Here is a 12,638-nt window from a genome sequence, read left to right as displayed (position 1 = left end):
GAAATTATCTTTTCACTTTCCAAACCTGTCGTGATCCCAATGGTAGCCAATTTTAACTGAGCCGCCGAGCGATAAATTTCACTGTTTCGTCTAAGCCAAAATTGACCACATTTACTTGGCAGAACCTAAAAGTATTAAAAAGTTTAATGCGAATGCCGGAAGTGCGTTATGAAGACACCTTCAAATCGAAAGTTATATTATTGCTACAACCACATCTCGATTGCCTCACAAACAAACTGGTTGACCCACTGATGTGGGTACCTAATTATAAGAAACAATTGTAAGTAGCCTAATTAATTCCCACGTAAATTAGTTTTCTGCCATTGTTTTGCTCAAGTGAGCTTGCTGTTTACTATTCATCTCGATTCTTTGGATTTTTCTGACACGAAACGAAGAGTTTCAGTTAGGTTCAGTTTCAGTTTCAGTCTCAGTCAATTTTTATAGAGCTCATTTACAGGTCTAAGTATCTGGTATTACATTATCTACTGACAATAAACCCGGAGGCAGCGCTCAAAACTGGTCTCAAGTGAGATGGCTGATGCAAGGACTGGATAGCATAATATACGTATGTTTGGAAGTCGTAACGATCGGTAACAATACTGCCGCACTGGTGCGTCTACAAACTATGGATATTATTTCAATCTATCTTTTTTCCCCCTCGTTTCATATAGGTTCTTTCGAGATGAGAAATCTAATGAAAACCCTTTGTGCATTTGTAGAGAAAAATATAAATGACCAAATGTCAGCAAGTATGAAGAAGCTAAATCAACGAACTGCAAATCGCCGTTTAAAATTTATGAAATGAATATGATATATTAGTCATTTTTATAAAAGATTGCCACGAGCAGGCTATTTTGACATGATGATAAATAGTTGTGAATATATTAAGGTTGGCTTGATCTGCAAGCATCACGCCCGGGCCGAACCCCCCCCCCCCCCCCCACACACACACACACACAAGAAAAAGAAAGTAGAACCGCCCCAAAAAATAATTAAAACATGAAAAAAAACAAGAAAAAAACCCAAACAAAACAACAAATAAAAAAACAACCCCCGCGCCCAATAAAAAAACTTCGAATCCCCCCCCCCCCCCCCCCCCAAAAAAAAGGCAAAGAAAAACCCTCCCTCCAAAAACCTCACAATTAAAGCAGCCAAAAAAAAAAGAAGACAAAATAAAAAAATAAAGGCAAAAAGAAAAAAAATTATAACACAACCAAAACAACAAGGGAAAAAAAGGAAACACAGAAAGGAAAACTGTTCAAAATGTATTATTATCGTCTGTTTTGATTTGCCAGGCATGTTATTATCTGTTTCTTTACTCAAAGGTCACTGACACTACATTGAATAACGTTTCTGTCTTTGAGGTGGTGGACCATTTATCAATGACACTAATGGTAGTTGATCTGGTGTCAACTGGTCGACATTTTGTTATCAGTCTATTTCATCATACCTCAACTACTAATTTCAATTCCCAGTTTAACTCACTCAATCCTAGAGATTTTTGATACTTTTCAAAATTGGAAAAAAATGTATTAAAATGAGCATGTACATAGATAGTTTTATTCAACTATCATTAACATGTAAAAACTACAAACATTAGCTTTGATCCTACGCCTATAATTTGTCTCATAAAAATGTAATAAATAGGCATGGGGTAAAAGTAACCCGGGTAAACTACGGATATAGTCGGTGTTAGGGTTGAGTGAGTTAAGGACGTTAGCCAATGACTTTACAGGAATAAGATTTATCAGCTATTCCTTACAGTTGTCTGTCTCATTTCTCCTTGATAAGGGTTTATTTCTTTTCATCTCTTTTGGAGCTTGCTTCTTATTTCATAAACACCAGCAAATACTCAATAACCATCATCGATATTGATAGTCTATTATGGATCTTGCTGCTTACTTTATACATTTGTACTTTGAAAAGGAAGCAATAATATTTACGATATGAACCAACAGTAAGAATGCATTTAATTTGACAGGGAACGTGTCCGTTCAAATTTTACTCAGCATTGGTATGTACTTCTTTTGCATCAATCGACGTAGACGTAGACAGATTCGTGTAATGTGAAGGCTTGACGGTAAAATTGTTTATTTCAAAATGGCTCGTTGGCTGACAGTAAAATTGTTTATTTCAAAATGGCTCGTTGGCTGACAGTAAAATTGTTTATTTCAAAATGGCTCGTTGGTTGACAGTAAAATTGTTTATTTCCAAATGGCTCGTTGGCTGACAGAAAAATTGTTTATTTCAAAATGGCTATAGGCTGACAGTAAATTGTTTATTTCCAAATGGCTCGTTGGCTGACAGTAAACTTGTTTTTTCAAAATGGCTCGTTGGCTGACAGTAAAATTGTTTATTTCAAAATGGCTCGTTGGCTGACAGTAAAATTGTTTATTTCAAAATGGCTCGTTGGTTGACAGTAAAATTGTTTATTTCCAAATGGCTCGTTGGCTGACAGTAAAATTGTTTATTTCATAATGGCTCATTGGCTGACAATAAAAATGTTTATTTCAAAATGGCTCGTTGCCTGACAATAAAATTGTTTATTTCAAAATTGCTCGTTGGCTGACAGTAAAATTGTTTTGCTGCTTTTAAATCATAAAGCGCCTAAATTGCGAAGTTGAATTCTATGAAAAGACACGTATTTAAAATTTGGCCAGAAAACTCGTCCTTCAAATATCGATCTATTTAAATGACCCTCATCTTGACAAGCACTCTCAAACCTGGGACCTTATAATGTCGATATTTGAAGGTCGAGTTTTCTGGCCAAAATTTTTAATGAGTGTCTTTCAAATGTACTGGTTAACTGGTCAATCATTGTAATATATCAGGGAAATTCGATTCCGCCAACACCCACACATTCTGTCATGGAATATATACAGCAATGAATCGGTTATCCAGTGCGAAATAAATCACTCGCCAGAGATCATTTGTCTTATGTCAAGTTCTAGTATTCGGTATTATTAACGTTCCACTTAATTTCCTTTGCTCGTGTTTCGTCCTGATTATTTCACCGCCTGTTTTGAATGAAGCCATTTTTCCTTTATAAATGGGCCATTCATAACGGAAATTATGCATAGTCATTTGTCGTGAATTTAAAACGTTATTGATGACGCGGGATTAATAGGTTTACATCTTTAATATTGCGTTCATGATGCCTCATGATTTCATGTCGGTCATCACATTAAATTATATATAATAGATTTATGCTTTCAATCTTCTTTTCTACTCTCGAATTTTCACATCATTTTATTTTTACTTTTAACTGTATTAACTTGTAACCACCTATCACTGTTCCCCCAAACCTTCCATCAATATAATAATATATCAGAGAAGATAGCATTCAGCTTTGTCAGTGGTCGACTGGCGACACTGGCAAGTTTCTTACTCTCTTCGAGCCCAATGTCTTGTTGTTCTATTCCATAATATGATAATTGTCTTTATTGTAGAATGAGACCGTCTTGGTTTTGTTAAGGTATTCAAATTTAAGCGTGTTTTTTACTAGACGTTTATGTAGGAGGCGATATTAATTTTTAAATTGAATATTAGTGGAGAACCCACAATATTTGTGGAGAAATAAAGGCTATTACAAAGAGGCACTCAAGTATACAGTATGTAGGTGCGTGCAAATGAATTTGGCAATAGGGTGGCGGCCGGCCAGATGGCGATTCGCAGCGTGAAATGACCGATCATTATCATCATGCCCGAGTGAGGGAACGGACGTATATAATTATTTAAAAAAATAACCCTGACACGCTGTTTTTAAAGATCATCGCTAACGTTACCTTTTAAAAAATAATTATATCTTAAAAGAAATTTATGAAGACTGTCAAAATATTACTAACCTATTTAGACAATACTACTTAACTTGACAAATAAAATATATCTTAATAAAGATTTATATTTTAAAGATAAAATTATAATGTCAAATTGTACTTTTAATAGTTCAAAACTTACAAAATCTTTCTTTTAAAAATTAAATAAGTGAGATAAATCTTTAAATGTCTAGTGACCGGCCAAATTGCGATTTCCGGGGCCAAGGACCGAGCATAACGAGCGGTCAAATTATGGCAAATCTGAAAGCCAAAGTAGGTACTCATGATTACGCTGTAGCAGATATTCTAAACATCCATTTGAATCAGCGGGGCAATACATTAACATTTATTTAAGAAAGCTTTGCAAGTTACTCGTATATCAATCTGCGAAAACCACTTTTATCACTATTAGATTTGCCACCAATTTACCAGTAGATTTTTGACCAATCAAAGCGCGGGATTTGTGACATATCCTCAAGCGTGCTCGGACAAATATAGTTGGTTATTTACAAATAATAGAATGAAAGAAATTGACATCACCCTGCTCTTTGTTATTGTATTTCGACTGCTAGTTGTGTGATAGGGCCTTACTAGATTCTCTAAATCAGACTATAATCGTTAAAGGTTCCACATAGGCGTGTAGAACTAATGAGTATTTTAGTAAAACGCATACCACCGATGGTTACACCTTGTAGTTTGATTAATTAAGCGATTGCTGTCATTGTTTACTTTATGGCCACTGTCCGAGGGGCGTGGTTATGTTACCTTCCATTAAATGTCTATTCTGTGCTCGGTGATAAAAATTTAACCTTGGTTGTATGGAACAACGTTGATCCCTAACCCTATTTTAAAAAAAAACAAGAATAGATATCTTTCTAGCTGCTGGGTTTTACTTCCCTTATCAGTCTCCTCTTCGGACCTGCTGGTCCTTGGTTCGAGTCCCACTGTTAGTCCACTCCTTTGAAAAGGTTTTTTACTTATATTCTGCTAACATACTTTTTTGTAAACCGATTTCCTGTCCGGTAACAGCGAAATAAATTCTTGTAATAGGCACCATGTCTCGTTCTTCGTGTTAAGTTTAGCTTTTGGGCAGGAATCCCTTGTATTGGCCATCACATTTGCTGGATAGTGCTCGATATAAAAGCTCAAGTTAAAAAAACATCTTTCAAACTATCATGTGTTTTGTTTATATATTCCTTTTCTGTAAGCCCGGATATGACTTAAAACTGTGTCAACACTAAAGCTGAATGGAAGTTGGCCAAAACTTGGTGCAAGATTTTAACTAAAAAAACAAAATGAAATTAAGAGAGAGAAAATTTGAGCTTTAAAAAAGAGCAATATCAAATAAATGTGCTCAGAGCACCGACGAGGAACAACAACACTGAACATGTAGGGCATTGTCGTTACATTTTTTCTTCATGAGACAACGCTGTTACCATCCAGGTGCACGTTCACGTGTAAAGAGCATTTTTTCAAGGTCTCGCGCGCCTCAGCCAGGCTTGAAACAGGCACTTATAGGTCAGAATCTGGGTCTCATACCACTGATACGTGACAAGAAGAGACAATAAAAAGACACCCGCGGACAAATAAAGGGTTGTTACTCCAGTTCGTATACTTAAAAGTAATCGAATGCTTTGCCTTCTTATCTTAACCGCAAGTTTCGTCGAAATTTTAAGAACAAACAACCAAATAAATCTTTTAAACAAAAGGTGATCTCCCCGTTTCTTCAACCAACATTCTTCCTAACGCCTTTTCCTTTCGACCCACCCGACTCTTTTTCTTATTTCTCTCTTCCTCCCTTGATAAAATACCGCTTTGGTTCTTGATTTGCTGCTAAGACACATAATTCGGCATTCCAACGCCGTGACCAATCAATTTTTACGCCCTGTTTGGTTCAGATTGATGAATATCAACTTTTCCCAAAACAAATTCTTCGCTGTTAGCCCATATCCCTCGTTGATACTAAGGAATTATCTTTCGAGACGAAGAAATCAGAAAGAATGAAAATATTTACCAAGTGTCAATGTCAAGCCAATATTTTCTAGCTCAACCCGATTTTAAGCTCATCAATACGAGCAACGGGCTTGACGCACGTAGCTAAGATTGTAATTGAATCGTGATAATTATTGTAATCCATCGATAGATAACTAGATAAATGCATTGTTGTGTCTAAATGGTAATTTTGCTAACACATTTTACTTCGAAATGGGAGTGGGGTGGGAATGTGTGTTATGTGTATGTGTGTGTGCGTTCGTGTGTGTGTGTGTGTGTGTTATGTGTGTGTGTGTGTGTGTGTGAAAAGACCAACTTTTTTGTTTTGAGATTTAAATTTCTAATCACCATTAATTTTTGTAAGAAAAGCAATACATTGGCATATTACAGTAAAACAAATTAATTTTTACAAGGTAAAAGAAGCAAATTGTTATTTTTCTCTGTATGAATCAAGTTATGTTTATTCACAACACTGACCCCTTCATTGATGGCAACAAACAAAAAGGTCATTTCAATCTCCAGCCCGAGTCCAAACCAATGCCGAATTCCTTCGAAAATTGAATTATTACGTCTCTCTGTTGTTGTTTCTTGGCCCACTTGATGGTATTGGTTTCCATCCATTCGTAGTAATCCGATTTTAACGCATTTTTATAAGATTTCTGGTTCTTTCAAAATATTGACCCCAAGACGAGGTACGGATGTTTCTGAAGAAAATTAGAAGAAACAGAAAATATAATTCTCCTAGGTTGAGGTTAGCGGTTGATTATTTTAACAAATCAAATTAAACCAACTTCAAGTCCTACACCACGAAATATTAAAGTAGCTGAACACAAAAAGTATTAATGAATTAAACTTTGTTCTTTATTTTTGTTGGTTGATTATAGTCCATCCAAGTTTGGTTCAGTCAGTGTTTTCCACAAGCTTTAACAGTGTGACACTGGGCACATCTCTGGACAACTGATTTTCTTTGGTAGCGTCTCCATGTCGAACACATTGACTTCTAAAATCCACACGTGTCCTTTCCAAAGCCTTAAGGCGCGGCCAGGGGTGGCTAACTGCTACGGTGACCAACCCTTTTTCCATAAAAGTCGAGCATTCCTTCCTCCGGCTACTGTCTCTTATTTCGGGATCAAAAAAGTTTTTAACGTGGCATAAAGTGACTAGGTAAAATTTGAATGGAATAAAAAATGGCTCTTTCTATTACGCCTTCCTTCCTTCCTTCCTTCCTTCCTTCCTTCCTTCTTCTTCTTCTTCTTCTTCTTCTTCTTCTTCTTCTTCTTCTTCTTCTTCTTCTTCTTCTTCTTCTGAAAACCTCCAATATTGTCGAGGATCACTCCTCAGTTTGTAGGGTATTACATTTTAAACTTGTTCAAACACTGCACATACTACTAATAAAAATACACAGATTAAAAAGTCACGATGTGAGCTCTAGCAACCGCGTGAAGGCATGTTGGCAACCGTTTTCAGCCACGTCAGCTGGGAGGCTATTCCACAGTCGGGCAGTGGAAGGGGAAAACGAATATAGGTGGGCGTCCGTTTTTGATGCTGGGATGGTTACTCTTGTTGCGTGTCCCCTCGTTATTCTTGTGCTGATATCTTTGATGTCGTTTGGAAGTTTAAGGCACGACTTTTCGTAGTAGATCTTGTGGAACATTTTAATTTTATCTATTTTTCTTCTCTTTTCCAGACGTACAAGGCCAATCCGTTGTGTTATTTCAGATGCACTTGCGAAAGTTTGTGATGCGTCTTGCTGTTGTTCTTTGGATGTTTTCTATAGTTTCGATGTTTTTCTTTGTGTATGGGTCCCAGATTGAGCTGCCAATAATAGTTTTAAAAGCAAGAGTTTGAGTTGAAATTAGGCATCGATTTAAATTGCGGGTGATGTAGGCGCTTGTTTAATTTGCCTTTGAAGCCAGGTGACATATGTGGTCGTTCCATTTAAGGTTTTTAGCAAACTCAATGCAAGGCATTTTGCTGTCTTTACATGTTCCAGGATTTACCATGAAGTTGGTATTCAAATGCATTCCATTGTAAGGTTTTGTTCCTGTAGCCAACATCATACAATTTCTGGATTAGCCGGTGGTGAGGAGCCTTTGTCGAAGGCCTTGGCAAGGTCCAATGGCACTAGATCAATTTTACCTCCTTTGTCAGAAGCAGCTGACAGATCATGTGTTAATGATATAAGTTGTGTTTGACATGATCGGTGCTTTCTAAATCCATGCTGTTCATCACAAAAAATACTGTTAGTTTCGATATATTCAGTTATTGAGGTTCTCACTATATGCTCTAACAGTTTGCAGCAGATGCAAGTTAATGAAATGGGACGGTAGTTTTGAGCTCTGCTTCTGTCACCTTTCTTGTAGATGGGTTGGACAAGAGCGTGCTTCCAAACAATTAGTATGTCTCCCGTTTCAAAAGTTTGAACAAGTGTGTGCAAGGGCAGGTGCAAATTCGTTAGTCAATATATTGAAGAGACGAGATGATATTTTGTCAGGGCCACATGCTTTCATTCAATCTAGAGTGGCGAGGAGTTTGGAAACGCCCTCTACTGTCACATTGATTTCGGCCATAGTGTTGTAATCGTTTTCTTCGCCTTGTAGTTGTTGAGTGGAAATTTGAGGCTTGAGATTTTGAAGCAAAAACAGAGCAGAATTGTTCATTAAGTATGTCTGCTTTTTCCTTTGCGTCAGAGTATAATACATTATCATGCTCAAGGGGCGCTATACCAGCCAAATCGCACCTCCTACTTTTTATACATTTCTAGAGTCTTTTAAGTTCCTTAACAGAACTATGATAGCCTCTTCTACTCTCTCTCTCTCTCTCTCTCTCTCTCTCTCTCTCTCTCTCTCTCTCTCTCTCTCTCTCTCTCTCTCTCTCTCTGCGTGTCTTTTTTCAGTTGGGCGTAATTGTACCAGTCTTTCTTACTGTTGGACTTTTTTACTCTGCCCCATGCCTTTTGTTTCCGTCTAGATAACCGTTTGACAGTAGTGTTTATCCATGGTTGGTGGAATTTCCTTGAGCTTTCTTTCGTTGGTATCTGTTTGGACATCATTTTGTTTAGGTGGTCGTTGATGGCAATCCAAATGTCCTCGGTGCTTTTAAGATGTTGAATAATTTTGTTTTCACAAAAAAGACGTGTTTCTGTCCGCATTTCGGCGATATTTGCCTTTTTCCAAATAGTAATAGGGTGCAATTTTTTGTGATTTTGTTTAGGATGTCATGGTCACTCATGCCTAGACTGGTTGTACACTTGACAATTATATTTGGTCGATTTGTGATAAATAAGTCGAGGATATGTGTACTACTTGTTGGATTTTTGTTAATGAACTAATGTAAAAATCCAGCACTTTGTTAATAAATACTAGGTTTATAGATGAAATGTATTGGTAACTGGCTATTTTTTTCTTGTTCCCAATTGATATCAGGTAGGTTCAAATCTCCGCTTAACCAGAGTACATTTTTCGGGTCTAGGTTATCAATACAGCTTGTTATCTCAGTCATTTGTTCCTAGTTGAATTTGAAGGTTTCCTGTACATAGCGCCCACAGTGAGTAGGCCTTGTTCTGTTTTGATATTTACGAACGCCGATTCTGATTGTGTTTGAGTGTCAAGCTTAAATACTGAGTGGTTCGTTGTTGTTGCAACCAGCACGTCACCGTACCTATCTCCTCTGACTTTCCTAAACACGTTGAACTCTGTTTCTGGTGGAAATATTTCACTGTCCTTTATTTCAGAATGTAGCCATATTTCAGTACCTATGATTATGTCTGGTTTTATCTTCGGGCAGTTTTGGAGTTATACTTTGAAAGTTTATAGTCATAGTTCTTAACAAGTTTCTCAGTTCACCATTTCAATCACTGTTAGTTTGCCTGTTTGCTATATTAAGAAAGTTATTATTTGAGTTGGTTCGGTTATTGTTTCTCTTTATTTCATTTGACCTCATGTTGGTCTTTCTTCCCCTCTTTACTGTCATGTTATTGTCTTATTTTTAGATGTCACATTCTCGTTTTGTTTACTGAAGTCTTGCATACCATCAAAATGATCAGCTGTTGTCATTGTGTTTTGTTGATATGTTGATGTGTCGTTTTCTATTGGCATGTTGTCGTGAGTGAAGTTGACTGGTATGTTGATCAGAGACCTTGGACACCATTGTGTGTTAAATACTTTGTGTGTTCGATTAGAATGAAAAGGTGGAGATCTGCAGCTGAGATTTCAAGCTTTCTTTTGATGTATTGTTTAACGAATTATTCCTCAAAATGGGGGAGTTGTTACGGAAATTGCAGAACTTTTCATCCCACCCTCGTATATTAAATGAACTGAACTATATTTTGATACATTTTACTTTCCTGTTGTATGTTGTGTACACAGATCGACACACATACAGACACACAAACTCTCTCTCTCTCTCTCTCACACGCACACACACACACACACACACACACACACACAAATACAAACACTCACATACACACATACTTACAAACAACGACCTTTTGTTTGTGTGAAAATTTGAACGGGACTTTCGCAACCATATAAAAGTTTTTGACCGATTTCTCCAATTTTATCGACCCGTGAGCCTAACACCGAATTAACGTGGTGTTTGCTCGAGGTCAATACTTGAAGGTTTCTGCATAGAAATCGTATTTATAATATACTCTGGCATGGCGGTCGTTTGCAAAATTAAATCCAGAATTTTGCAACCAAATTCCCAAAATTTGCAAGCAAAAAACCTCAAAATTTGAGATTGATTTTCGCAAAATACTGACAATATGTTCTTGAAAGAGAAAAGCCTTGTGGCCTGAAATTGATAGAGAGAGAGATTAACTAAAAATTGATCATTACAAAAAGCTAATAATTATTTTTTTTAATTCTCCCTAACAAAGCTGTTGCACGCACGCCTACCTAAATCTCAAATGTCAGGTACATTCTTTGGATAAATCCTCACATTCCAGGAACAATACCGTAGGTGTCCATATCACACGGTCCCGCGTTCAATTCCCTCTTGTGTCCACTTCCCATAGTCCCGGGTTCATTCTCTAGTGGTGTCCATTTATCACTCCCCAGTGGTGTCCGCCTCTCGTTAATTTCCCCCTGGCGTTCACCTCTCATAATCCCGGGTTCATTCCCTACTAATGTCCACCTCCCATAGTTCCAGGTTCACTCCCCCACTGGAGTCCATATCCTGTGGTTCCATAATCACTCCTCGGTGATGTCCACCTCCCATAGTCCCAGATTCACTCTCCACTACTAGTGTCCTTTTCCCAAAAATGCAAGTTTACCCTTCTCATGTGCCCATATCTCACAGTTCTGGCTTTACTCTCCGCTGGTTTCAACATCCCATAGTCCCAGGTTTACTCCTCATTTGTGTATCTATCCCACATTCGCTCCCTACTAATGACCACCTTACATCGTTCGTGACCACTCCCTGCTGCAATCCATCTCACATTGTTCTGGGTATCTATCTAAAAAGTGGCTACACTTCTCTCTTGTCCACTCCCAACTTATGTCTACATCTTACAGTTAACTCCTCACCGGTGTCACCAGCCCATAGGCCCAGGTTTACTCCTCACTGATGGTCATATCCCAAACTCTCCACTGGTTATCATATCCCAGTCCAGGGTGTACCATAGATATGGGGTGCACCCAGGTTCACTTCCCACTTCTGTCTACATTCCGTCTTGTCCTCGAGTTCATTCCCCACTACCATCTACAACCCAGAGTCCCAAGGTTTTCTCCCCTCTAATATTGACTACCTATTATCTTGGGTTTTATCTCCACGGATCTCCATCTCAAATGGTCCCTGGTTCAATCCCCATTGGTGCTCACCAGAGCCCTGGGTCAGTCCGTACTTAACTTCGATTTTGTTTTTTTTAAAAATAAGACAAGGGCCCCGCATCTTTATCGGCTGATCAGAAAATAAGCAATCCATTACAGTTACAGTACAGCAGTTAGAAACAGCCTATGGTGATTATGGAGCTCTTTTAAATCGATCGATATTTGAAGGACGAGTTTTCTGGCCAAATTTTTTAATACGCGTCTTTCCAACTGGTTAATATAATTCAAAAGTATGAATGGCGACATTTCTTGGAGTAGAATACAATACCATCATTTTATTTATCTAGTCATCTCATGTTAATGAATGCATATTAAATCATCTTAGTATCTCATCATTTGCGATACTGATTCTTTTCTTTCTAAAATTTCTAAGTAAAGTTTTCTTGAAATATTGTACAGTACATACGGCATCGACGTGAAATGCATAAAAATTATAGACATTCATAAAATAACTAAGTCGACTTTTATTTAATTCCTGTAGATAAAATATTTTTAAAAACACATGCAACAAAATAGAAGTAAAATAACAGTGGCCATATTATTTATTAAATTATTTTATGGTATGCCTTTTACGTTTAATATTACTTAATTACACTTAAGAATTGTGCATACCAGTTACAATGATCTTTTGTTTTCAATCAATGGGAAACCTTCTGATTTTGGTGTCAATCGACTAAGTCTTAGAATGCTTTTGAAGTTGATTTCCTTCAAATAAGTCTGCTTTGTTAAATCCTTTTAATGTTGATATGTACAACTGATAATTTAAGATGTATATTCTATTATCATGTGACATAGCCTATGATATCGAATAAACTGATTGACGATAACTGTTGAAAATTATTTTATGATTTCTTTAGGGGATGGTGCATTATAAATCGGTCACTAATTGTGTACCGTGTCATCAATTGATCAGTTGCCACTTCCGTATTTTGATATGAACAAAGAAATGAATTTCATTTATTTTTAAACTGCCAAAATGGATGGTTTGGTTTAATTC

The 12,638-nt window shown here is 37.1% G+C and overlaps 1 protein-coding gene across 4 annotated transcripts in view; it reads left to right on the top strand.

Moving 5' to 3' along the window:
• Positions 1–12,638, top strand: part of LOC144975032 (protein deacetylase HDAC6-like) — a 331,648-nt gene that overhangs the window by 125,807 nt on the left and 193,203 nt on the right. The window lies entirely within an intron of this gene.

This window comes from Berghia stephanieae, chromosome 6, assembly GCF_034508935.2.
Source record: "Berghia stephanieae isolate SIO BIC M18660-M18661 chromosome 6, UCSD_Bste_1.3, whole genome shotgun sequence".
Lineage (NCBI taxonomy): Eukaryota > Metazoa > Mollusca > Gastropoda > Nudibranchia > Aeolidiidae > Berghia > Berghia stephanieae.
Note: the sequence above shows the minus strand (reverse complement) of the source record. Positions and strands in the feature narration are given on the sequence as shown.